Genomic DNA, 12773 nt, shown 5'->3' with positions numbered 1-12773 from the left:
GTACCGCCTGCCACAATGCTAAAAATGCAGGATGCGCCCGCCACTGTGGCTAATACCCCCCACGGGACCCTCGCCTTTATGGCGGGCAGTCCCAATGACCGATAGGATAGTGGGCAGACCGCCATACTAATGGACCCCGTATATTTTTTTTATTTCTCAGCAACTTCTGAACGGATTTACACCATTTTAAAAAAAGGTTGCTTTCTGAACTAAGCTCTACCTTTTTGCCAAATTTGGGGTAATTTTGTTCAGCAGTTCGGGCTGTAGCCCGTCTCAAAATTACCTATGGAAATTAACATGGGGGAAAACGCGTTTTGAGACCCCTCTTTTTTAACAGCCCCGCCTTGACAAATCACTTTCACAATAGGAGCTGACTTAGATCGACTTTTTTTTGGGAGAATTTCGCCAAAGTTATTAGCAAATCAAAAAATGCTTTTCCTATGGAAACTAGGGGGCCGATTAGGATGGCGGTTTTTCCGCATCCTCCGGGCCGGCGGAAGTGTCCGCCGGCCTGGAGGATGCGGAAAAACCGCGGCGGAGACTCCAAAGACCCACCGCCAAATTAGGATGGCTGGTGGGTCTGGAATTCCGTCCGCCGCTTTTCCGCCGCGGTCGGCTTCCGACCGCGGCGGAAAAGCTATAACATGGCAGGCGGTGTCTATGAGACACCGTCCGCCATATTATGATGTTGGTGTAAGTATGCTTTTCCACGGCGGCTTTTCCGCCATGGAAAAGCATACGGACATTCACTTTGGGGGCCCGTTGCGGGCCCCCTGGGTGAATGGGGGGTGGGGGGTGCACATGGGGGGTACCTATGGTACCCCCCTGCATTTGCGTACACAAAGCAGCAGGCACCGTGCGGTGCCTGCCGCTTTGTGCATGTAAATGCAACACATGCATTTTTAACATTGCGGCGGGTGCAGCTTGAAGCTGCACCCGCCGCAATGTTAAAAATAGAGGATGTGACCGCCACCCTGGCGGTCACATCCTAATTGCCATGGAGGGACCGCCGCTGCCCATGCGGACGGTCCCTCCTACTCAGGGGTGGCGGACGGACGCAAGTCCGTCCGCCATCCTAATCGGCCCCTAGGTTCTAACTATAACTTCCTACTGGCGATCGCCAGTAGGTAATTTATATACATATGATAGATAGATATAGATATAGATATAGATAGCTTTGGGAGATTAGTGGGTGCAATATTTTTGCAGGTCAATGTTTCATCCACGATCAATTGGGAGAACACAGATCTCAAGCATAGCACAATGCTTGATGCCCTACACATTAATCATGGGGGCACAAGCTTTTTATGATAGTTAATGGACCGCCTTTTCTCAATTATATTGGAAAATTGTTATATCTGAAATAAGTATGTCAAGGAACGTGGCCTTTTTGGAAGAGAAATCATTATTACAAGTTTTTATTGCCTATCAGGAAATAGAAAAGCCATTCAGGTATTTGAGAGATTTTCCTGATCCAAAGTAATTTACCAAAAAATCAAATTCAAGGCAGGTGATAAGTGAAGAGACAAAAGGCAGCAGTTGGTGGAAGAAACAGTAAATACCCATGCAAGCTAAATCTCTTAATTATATTTTTCAGATATAGAACTATGACAAATCCACAATACACTAAATGTATTTTTATGTGGAAATTATGTTTATAACTTAGGGCCTAATTATGAGTTTGGTGGTCCAAAGGACCAGTAAACTCACGGTGAAGGTGCGGTGGCGGTCGGGGATTGCATCACCAGTGGTCCAACCGCTGTATTACAACTATGGTAGTCTGACCATCATAGGTGCAATGGTCTAAGGGACACAATATGCTGGTGGTGCTGCTGGCAGAGAGGAAACCCCTCCTTTTCCCTCATGTCCTGAGGATGCATGCAGGGGGTCACATGGCGCGCCTCCCTGTCTGCATGCACTCCCTTTCCTACACAGCATGGACTGCACAGTCCATGTCATGAAGCAACATCAAAGGACCACCCACAAGACCACATGAAAACTAATAGGGCTGGATTACGAGGGCGCCAGTATTCTGACTACCTCACTCACAATGGGGCAGCAGTGGCGGACCACCATCTGCCAAATTGCAACTCTCACCATTGTACCGGCGGTGTTCCACTAGAAATGGCGGAGCTGTGCCACAATGTAAAATGCTCAGCAGGGCTGCCCCAGTCCCTCTGAGCATATTATGAGTTCCTGCACCTCCAAGCATTTCATGACGGGGACCCACCATGAAGACGCTGGTGGTGCAGGAACAAAGGGGGCCCTACAGGACCCCCAAACCATGGGGATGCATTCAGAGGGGCTGTATGCTTGCAACCCAGTTCCAGCACGACATGGGTGATACCATTCATGCCATGCTGGAAAATGGTTCAACTTGTAATAGGGCCGGCGGACCCTGCGCGGCTTTGGGGCAGCCATGCCAGCGGAGATCCGGCGCAACTTTGCCAAAATCGTAATCAGACCCTTAATCTGGCAGGCAGTCGGCAGTGAGGTTTGGCAGGGTGGGAGCGGGGCAGTGACATGCCGCCCTGCCCCCACACCGCCAAATTCATAATCAGATCCTTAGTACTTTTTCGACAATCTGAGAATTCAACTTTTATGTCAATTTTTTCCCTTTTAAAATCTGTACAAGGCAAGAAGCTCTCAATTCACTTCTATGTCAGGAAAACTGTGTGACTGCTATTCAATTAGGTTGCTGCTGAATGCATGTAACCATGCAAAATTGTACACTGATTTGCTACTATGCCAGATTATATTAGAATATGTAATTTAATGTATGTTTAACCACTGTTTTACTTAATTGTAATTTGGTGATTATTTTATCGGCTTTGCCTTTTCAGTAATAACAATAATAATAAGAATAATTATCATCATCATCGTCGTCACCATAAAAACATCCACAAAGCTAATCACTGGCTTTCACACAACGTATGACAAATGCAAGCTTACCACAGGGTTGATAAAGCACAAGTGAGTTAAATGAGGTGGAATACTAATTACACACGTGAAATTTAAATAATGAAATGTTTAATTCCCATCTCATAGGTGTATACACCAAAAAGGAAATACTAACCTTAGAAGAGAAACCATATGAATAATAATTGGCACAGCAGTTGCGGCAACGACTGAGACTGAGAACCAAAGCCACCTGCTTTAAAGCTGGGCTATGCTTCCAATGAAGATACAGCTCTGCTTTTTGTATTACAGGAAAGTCCTGGAAGTATTTTCAGGTCATAGAGGTGAGTAAGACTGAGTGAAACTGAGTGACTGTAAAGTTTTTTTTCTTCAGGCCTCATACAGTCAGTGGTTACTGGGCAGTATCATGTGTGGAAAATGTCTTGATCGCTATTGTTTGTAGATCACAATATCAATTTACTCTGACTGAATAACCATAAACTTCCATATAGAACTTGACTGTCTCTGGGTTTTACATTATATTATTATTATTATTTTAAACAAAATTCAATTTAGTACTATAAAAAGCATATATATGAACATATATAAATATATATTCATATATTTATCTATCTATATATTACCTACTGGCGGTCGCCAGTAGGTATATATAGTTAGGATTTTTTTCTCTATGGGTTTTTTGAAAATTCTATGTCTAATAACTTTGGCGTTTGTGGACGGAATTGGCTGAAATTTTCAGGAAAATGGCACATTTTGTTTCTGAGCAGCCCCTGAAAATTGGGGGGGGGGTTCGTCCAGGGGGGGTCGAGAAAAAAGGGGGGTCCCAAAACGTGTTTTTAACATTGAGTTTTCCATAGGGCGGTTGGCCTCACTTTTAGCCCGAACGGCTGAATGGATTTGCACGAAACTTGGCAAAATTGTAGGGACTGGTAGCCCGATGTGCCTTTTGTAGGTCTCAATATATGTGCTACAGTGGATTTTGAGAAATTAACGTTTAAAAAAAGATATATATCTGTAACAGCGGACCGGGCAGCGCTCCAGGACGCGTACTTTTCGCGCAACGGAGCTTTGTGAAGCGAAGCTGATTGGTTCTCCGGCGTCTGTCAACATTCCAAACAGTCCGTAGCGGCCGCCATCTTGTCTCTCGGTAGGATCGAGAGACAAGAGGAGGCCAAAGCGAAGGGGCAAATGACCATAAGGGGGAATAGTAGATCCTCGCTGACCCCCTAGGTTTGATGTGGAGGTTTTAAAAGGGCCCCGCGGGGCAAAAAAAAAAAAAAATAATAATAATCGAACGGCTGAATGGATTTGCACGAAACTTGGCAAAATTGTAGGGACTGGTAGCCCGATGTGCCTTTGCTAGGTCTCAATATATGTGCTTCAGTGGATTTTGAGAAATTAACGTTCAAAAAAAGATATATATCTGTAACAGCGCACCGCTTCGCGTACTTTTCGCGTTACGGAGCTTTGCGAAGCGAAGCTGATTGGCTCTCCGGTGTCTGTAAACATTCCAAACAGTACGTAGCGGCCGCCATCTTGTCTCTCGGTAGGATCGAGAGACAAGAGGAGGCCAAAGCGAAGGGGCAAATGACCATAAGGGGGCATAGTAGATCCTCGCTGACCCCCTAGGTTTGATGTGGAGGTTTTAAAAGGGCCCCGCGGGGCAAAAAAAAAAAATAATAATAATAATCGAACGGCTGAATGGATTTGCACGAAACTTGGCAAAATTGTAGGGACTGGTAGCCCGATGTGCCTTTGCTAGGTCTCAATATATGTGCTTCAGTGCATTTTGAGAAATTAACGTTCAAAAACAAGATATATATCTGTAACAGCGCTCCGCTTCGCGGAGATAAAATTATATCTGTATTACCTAGCTGTTGCTAACACCAGTTAGCGACGGCTAGTAGGAGATAGCGACCATCTTGGGCCCCACTTTGCATGTGAGTGATATTTATCACTAATGACATGCAAAGTGGGCATGCCAAGATGTTAGCGACTGGAAACAGTCGCTAACATCGCTATCTCCTATTATCAACTTTTGGAAATATTCGAGATAAGCGCGAATATCTCCAAAAAGTAACAGCTGCCCTGAGCAGTTCTTAGCCATGTTATCCAATGGGAGGTGGATAACATGGCTAAGAGCATTAGCTCGGTAATGCATGAATATCGCTGAGTTTTCAGCGATATTAATGCATTGCGGTCGTTTTTTATCGTATTTGCGATAAACCTTGATAATAGCAAGGTTTATCTGCGATAATTTCTGACGGTAAAAAAATCTTTGCAATGCATCGTTAGGGATAAATATCGCTTAACTTTGGTAATATGCCCCAACGTCTGTTAACGTTCGATTCGAAGGAAATCAGGAAGTGTTGAAAAACATTGTCTGCGCCATCTTGTCTTTTTTCAAATGCCACACTTTTGTCGTGCACGGCAGCCATTTTAGATGCCTTGACCAGACCCACTCTGTGCACGCTGTCGATCCTTAGCATGGCTCCCCACCCTCGCAAGCATCTCACCCAGGCAGTGGTCACCCCCGCTCTCTGTCTTATGCATGGGTAATAAACCTCCCCCCATCTGCGCTGCTCTTCCCTGAGAATCACACCCTGTGCCCGCCCGACACCTCCCTTTCGCCCTATTCACTACCGCACCCTCTGACACTTCTTTTCCTCTGTGTCCGATTGTCCAGGCCGGTCCTAGGCTATCAGCTAGCCCTGCAGATGTAGTTTATGGCCACAGCTGTAAAGAATCACCCCTCTTCAAAGGAGTTATAGTAGATCAAGGCCCACACTCGATGAGATCCGTCACAGCAGAAGCGTTGCTATTATCTGAAAACCATCCTGTATTGTGATTGGGGAGGGGACCGAGCGTGAAGCGGAAGATTCCAGGGATGACTCTTTGTACATCAAAGTTTTTACAATTATGTGTCACATTAAAAATATATAGCACTCCGACAAAGTAGTAAGATTATAAAACTTTAATAATTTATAAATATATACAAGAAAACAAAAATAGTAATAACATATAAACATTTTTAGGGAAAAACAACGAAGTAGCGGTCGGCTGTGCGAATAGTCCCAACGCAGCACAACGTCCAGATTTCCGGCGTGGGGCGTCGCGGGGGGTGGGTCATCAGTAGCAAACTGTTGTGCGAATAGTTCCAAGGCAGCAGAACGCGCCGAAATCTAGATGACACGAAAGTGATGTCTAGTAAGTTGCCACCCAGCAAATAACGGCGTGGGGCGTCGCGGGGGGTGGGTCATCAGTAGCAAACTGTTGTGCGAATAGTTCCAAGGCAGCAGAACGATGGCACCAAGGTGATGTCCAGTAAGTTGCCGCACTGGTTTTGGTATCCTACAATGCTGCTCCGAATAACGGCGTGGGGCGCCCCGGGGGAGGCGGCGTGAACGGGCCTCTCCAGGTGGAGTGTCATCTGTTGTAGTGGGGCGCCCCTTTACCGTTTCAGTTGCCATTCCGTCCGTTTTTGGTCCACTGTGTCAAAAGCCGCAATTCAGCTGAGTTGCGCCCACTCTTGCGGTGCAGCGATAGGCGGCTGTCACAGGACTCTCAAAATGGCGGCAGGCTCTTTCCTTTTTGGGCCTGGTCCACTGAAATGGCCCTGGGACACCTTGGAAATCGGACGCTTGTCTGCTAGGTCTTGGACCCCATTCTCGAAAGCGTCCCCTCCGCCTTGAGAATTCATCAAAAGTTTTGGGGGCCCCGACTCCTGCAGGCTTCTGGTGGGGAGCGGCTGCCATGATTGCTCGCGGAATGACCACGACGGAGCTACGAGATGGTGGTGCTCTCATGCTGACGCCAGTTTAGTCTGAAACATCCAGAAACAAGGTGGGGCTTTCATCGTTTGGGAAAAAAAAAAAGTTTTCATCCAATGAAAAGTGTTGTTTTTAGGTCATATGATCAAGCCTTCCATCATTAGGAAACCAAAAGTAAAATGAACCAATGAAAAGTTTTATAAACAAGTCACATGACCTGTTATGCGGCATAGGGTATAAAATGCGTAGAAAATACGTTGGCACGTGAGGCGGCGTCAGTAGCGGACCGATGTGCGAATAGGCCGAAGGCAATACAACGCGCCAAGATCCGGATGGCACCGAGGTGGTGTCCAGCAAGTTGCAGCACTGGTGTGGCCATCCTACAATGCTGAAAGTCGGCGTGGGGTGCCCCGTTGGCCTGTGAGTTTGCGTCAGTAGCGGACCGATGTGCGAATAGGCCGAAGGCAGCACAACGCGCCAAGATCCGGATGGCACCGAGGTGGTGTCTAGTAAGTTACCGCACTGGTGTGGCCATCCAACAATGCTGAAAGTCGGCGTGGGGCGCCCCGTTGGCCTGTGAGATGGCGTCAGTAGCGGACCGATGTGCGAATAGGCCGAAGGCAGCACAACGCGCCAAGATCCGGATGGCACCGAGGTGGTGTCTAGTAAGTTGTCGCACTTCTGTGGCCATCCTACAATGTTGAAAGTCGGCGTGGGGCGCCCCGTTGGCCTGTGAGATGGCGTCAGTAGCGGACCGATGTGCGAATGGGGCCAAAGGCAGCGCAACAATATTTTCTGACTGACACCACAAGGCGCTGAGATGCCAAGATCCGGATGGCACCGAGGTGATGTCTAAGTTGCGGACTGATGTGCGAATGGGGCCAAAGGCAGCGTAACAATATTTTTTGTATGGAAGATACCACTAGGCGTTGAGATGCCAAGATTCGGATGGCACCGAGGTGATGTCTAGCAAGTTGCTGTACTGGTGTGGTCATCCTACAATGCTGAAACTCGGCGTGGGTCGCCCCATTAGCCTGTGAGATGGCGTCAGTAGCGGACCGATGTGCGAATAGGCCGAAGGCAGCACAACGCGCCAAGATCCGGATGTCACCGTGGTGGTTTCATAGTTGAGAGGCACTTCATCTGCAGTGGGGCGCCGAGATCCGGATGGCACCGAGGTGATGTCTAGCAAGTTGCTGTACTGGTGTGGTCATTCTACAATGCTGAAAGTCGGCGTGGGGCGCCCCATTAGCCTGTGAGATGGCGTCAGTAGCGGACTGATGTGCGAATGGGGCCAAAGGCAGCGCAACAATATTTTCTGAAGAGAAGACACCAAAAGGTGCTGACATTCCAAGATCCGGATGGCACCGAGGTGGTGTCTAGCAAGCTATGCAGTTGAGTTGTGTGCGCACTTGCGGCGAATAGGTCGAAGGCAGCATAACAATGTTTTTTGAATAGAAGACACCACAAGGCGTTGAGATTCGGTTACCACCGAGGTGATGTCTAGCAAGTTGCCGCACTGGTGTGGCCATCCTACAATACTGCTCCGAATAACGGCGTGGGGTGCCCGAAGGGGGGGGGAGCCGGCGTGAATGGGCCTTCCTAGGTGGAGGCTCGTCTGCTGTAGTGGGGCGCCCCTTTACCGTTTCAGTTGCCATTCAGCTGAGTTTCGGCTGCTCTTGATGCTACAGCGACAGGCGGCTGCAAGAGGACTCTCAAAATGGCGGCCTGTTCTTTGGATTTGGGCCTGGTCCACTAAAATGGCCCTGGGACACCTTAGAACTCGGACGCTCAATTTTTTTTCCTTTCCTGTACATGCAAAAAAAGGTAAATGCCCGGTACGTTACACGCTTCATCTGCCACGATGAACTCTCCAGAGGAACCGAAAAAAAATATAGTTGTGGTAACTATACCATGCATCGTCATATGGAGAGGTGGCACCAATTAATTATAGTGCTGCATAAAAGAGAGATTTGGAGGAGAACCCCTGACCTGCTAGTACATTCATCAAAGAAGTGGCACTGAGAGCTTCAGAGGCAAGGGAAACGGTCCCAAATATTTAGAAGAACTTTGGAAAGATTAAAATGACATGTTTAGATTGTGGCAAATTAATTTCATGTGGACAGATGAGTGTTACTCTAATAAATACAGCATATGAACATCATCATAGTCGATGGTTGGTAGAGACATTTTGACTATATCCTGGACCTGCCCGTCCTCGCCCAAAATGGCGCCGGAATAAATGGGACTCGTAACTCCTTGTTGTGTACTGGTTGCAGAACCTTGAAATCACGAGATACGTATGCAGTTTTGAAGCACATGGCGGGCGGGGACGAGAATTGATTGACTATTTCGACATCCCTATTGATATTAAGTTCTGATGTGTTATTGATTACTGTACTGTTGAAAGTTCGAATTAACGTCACCCATGGTACTTGCCCGCAAATGTATATCTAGATAATTTTATTGTAACTGGCTCTGTCGTATTTTAATTATAAAATGTACGTCCACCGATTCCGTAACTGTTAGACACCTTAGTTCTTGCAACCTAATGGCCCGCCCGTTACGTTCCTCTACAGTGTAAATGTCTATTCATCATATACGATTACAGTTTGCTCTGTGGCAGGCCCACGTGGTTATAGGCTCGTATTTGTATAATGACATTTTCACAATAAAGGTTTTTAAAAGAAAACATGGTAGTAGTATATACATTGGTAAAGTTTTTAATAATAGTGACTGTTTTAGAATCATTAAAAGGCAAGTGAAATAAAGCAGACCAATTACATGAAGGGTAAAAGGTATAATACGAAGGAACGCAGTAAAGATAAATGGTCAAGGGCTGTTGTGTTTTCTATTCCTGCAACATAAAGTGATCGATAAGAATCTCATATTCAGGCGTATCGGCGACTAAGACAGCAGGTCGACCCTCTTTTGCTCAACGGCTCCGTCATGGGACGAAGAAACGCTCTTTTTCTCGAAAAAAGAATATATTTTACTTGCAGGACAGTTGTAAAATTTCCGGGAAAGTACATTAGCCTGGAACATTATAACATATATTTAAGAAAAAATAATGTTCGGAAGTAATGAAAAGCGTAATTTTTAGGTCATATGACCAAGCCTTTCATCATTACAATAAGAAAAGTAAAATGAACCAATGAAAAGTTTTATTAACAAGTCACATGACTTGTTATGCTTACGTTACGCGCTGCGCGCCCCGGATGACTTCCGGATGCGCTAACGCGGCGCGTCATATGACGCATTACGCGACAACGCAGGTACAGAATATAGTCAAAATGTCTCCACCAACCAGCGGTCGGAACACAACCCCTTTCAGCAGGCTAAATAGTTCTGTTAAATGGCAACAGAAGGGACAGGCAACAAGAACCATCAGTCAAAGAGGGGAGGGCTAGTTCTTCTCTACCGGGTTACATTGGGGCGCTACCGGAACTGATCGAATTGGTAGTCTACAGTGTTTCTGGATGTTTCAGACTGAAGCTGGGGTTAGCATGAGAGCAGCACCATTTCGTAGCTCCGTCGTGGTCATTCCGCAACCAATCATGGCAGCCGTTCTTTATCGTTATTTTGGGCGGGGTGGGTGGCGGAGCCGAGCTGTTTTGCAGCCATCATTGTGTGGAGTTCAGTTCATCTCACTAGTTTTGTATTTGTCATGAGGGGTTGTTCCTAATGTTTCTATTTTAGCGAGGTCAAAAAGAGATCCCATTAGTGGCCTACTGATTTTGCTCGATTCCTTTTCTTTTTTTTACACGATTTTTCGTTATCTGCAAAGACTAAACAGAGTATTGCGACTCTGTGTTTGTTTGTAAATAGAGAATGAACCAAAGAGAACTAATTCTAAAACAGTAAATACTTGGATAACAATCAATCAAATGGAGAGAGAAGCAGGCACGACGGATTACAACGGGGGCAAACGCCTGCGTTAACTACCTTTCACTATCTGCAAAGAGAGAGTACTCCTAATAGAAATGAGGGGGGGGCACCATTCAAAGCAGATCAGTGTGCATAAACACGAAAATGTTTTCACTTACCACGTACTTGACATTCGACAGCTTATGATATTTGCTATTAAAAAACCATTGAAATTCACTGAAAAAACCATAGGTTATAGACCATATATAGTTAGGAATTAGCATTTACAAAACCTTGAAAATTCACTGAAAAAACCATAGGTTATAGACCATATATAGTTAGGAATTAGCATTTAAAAAACCTTATTTTACTCACACAAAACCATTGAAATTCCATATATAGTTAGTTGCACTAACTATATATCGCGCACCCGCAATCCACTGCTGATCATGTCACATATTACATCATTCATGACATGGTCAGTGACATCACTGATGACATCACTGATGACATCTCAAATGACATCACTGATGACATCACTGATGACATCTCATTTGACATCATTCTTGTGCTAATACGATAAACCTCTTCAGACTCTAATATAACCTTAGATACACTCAGTGTATACAGACACTCACACACTGCCACTCATCCATGGAGTTACTCACACACCCAGTCAGTCATGCAAAGAAACAATCTCACCTCCATTTCTTCAACTATACAGTTAAACACACCTTACTTATTGAAACATATACTAACACATATTTACTCTCTTATACAATCCCTGATACAAGTTCACAATGATCGATACAACCACTCACTCATTCAGTGGCTCTCATGCACAGTTATTTATATATGCCAACTCTCACATGTACTGTGTTTTACATATGTACTTACTATGACATGTAGCATTGAGATATCCATTCACTCATCAATACACTCATGCACACAGTCAACTGCCCATGTAGCTGTTTCCACATGCACTCTTGAACTCATACACCTAGTGAATAAACTGCTCACACATCTATGCATAGAGTCACACACCTTCCAGCCACCCCCACACAAACTCAATCTCCCATAGAAATACTTGGGCAACCAATTAATAACACATATAGCCTCTCGTATAGCTAATGATCAACACATGCAGCAGTTTACAGAACAACAGACATAATGATGCACAAATTAAGACAGTTTAGTCACTAACCCATGCATTCAGTGAGACACATTTAATCACTCACTCATACAGTCAGTCACGCACCTACTAAATCCTTCATCCAGACACTTATACATCCACTCATTCTTCAATATGTAAGACATATTTTAACTTTACAGAAACATACAGTCACTGGATGTTGTCATCAGTGATGTCATCAGTGATGTCATTTGAGATGTCATCAGTGATGTCATCAGTGATGTCACTGACCATGTCATGAATGATGTAATATGTGACATGATCAGCAGTGGATTGCGGGTGCGCGATATATAGTTAGTGCAACTAACTATATATGGAATTTCAATGGTTTTGTGTGAGTAAAATAAGGTTTTTTAAATGCTAATTCCTAACTATATATGGTCTATAACCTATGGTTTTTTCAGTGAATATATATATATATATGCACACACATGTATTCATCTATATATAATATACAAAATACATGCACAAATAAAAACGACATGAAAAATATAACCAATTCAATAACATATATTAATTATTTCACCAATATATGAATCAGAAAAATATTAAAGACCAAAAAATACATTTATTAAAAATAATATAAACATAAAAAAATTAAATATAAAAAAACTAATAATGTAAATTCCATTTCACTATTAAAAGGAAAAGTGTTGGACTCCAGGAACATTCGATAAACTATTCCTAATGCAAATTAGGCAACAGTAGGGAAAATACTGAACTTTGGAGGAGTTTACATTTACTAACCCCACTCTGATCTGAACAACAGTAGAGAAAGCGTTGGATTTCGGAGGAATTAGATTTACTATTCCCACTCCAAAATAAACAACAATAGGGAAAGTGTTGGACCTCAGAGGGGTTAGATTTACTATTCTTACTCCAGTCTAATCAATAGTACGGAAAGTGCTGGACTGGGAGAGGTACATTTACTATTTTCATTTCAGTTTAAGCAATAATAGGGAATGTGTTAGTCTTCGGAGGAGTTAGATTTACTAGTCCTACTCCAACCTAAGCAACAGTTGGAC

The 12773-nt window shown here is 44.5% G+C and overlaps 1 long non-coding RNA gene across 1 annotated transcript in view; it reads left to right on the top strand.

The window, feature by feature from the left end:
• The window catches only part of LOC144819645 (uncharacterized), a 134139-nt gene that overhangs the window by 41041 nt on the left and 80325 nt on the right, over positions 1-12773 (top strand). Inside the window, exon 2 of the long non-coding RNA XR_013607492.1 lies at positions 3049-3242. This is a non-coding gene — a long non-coding RNA (uncharacterized LOC144819645). The remainder of the gene's footprint in view (positions 1-3048; positions 3243-12773) is intronic.

This window comes from Lissotriton helveticus, chromosome 2_1 (genome assembly GCF_964261635.1).
Source record: "Lissotriton helveticus chromosome 2_1, aLisHel1.1, whole genome shotgun sequence".
Classification (NCBI taxonomy): Eukaryota; Metazoa; Chordata; class Amphibia; order Caudata; family Salamandridae; genus Lissotriton; species Lissotriton helveticus.
The sequence above is the reverse complement of the archived record's forward strand: the minus strand, read 5'-3'. Positions and strand labels throughout refer to the sequence as shown.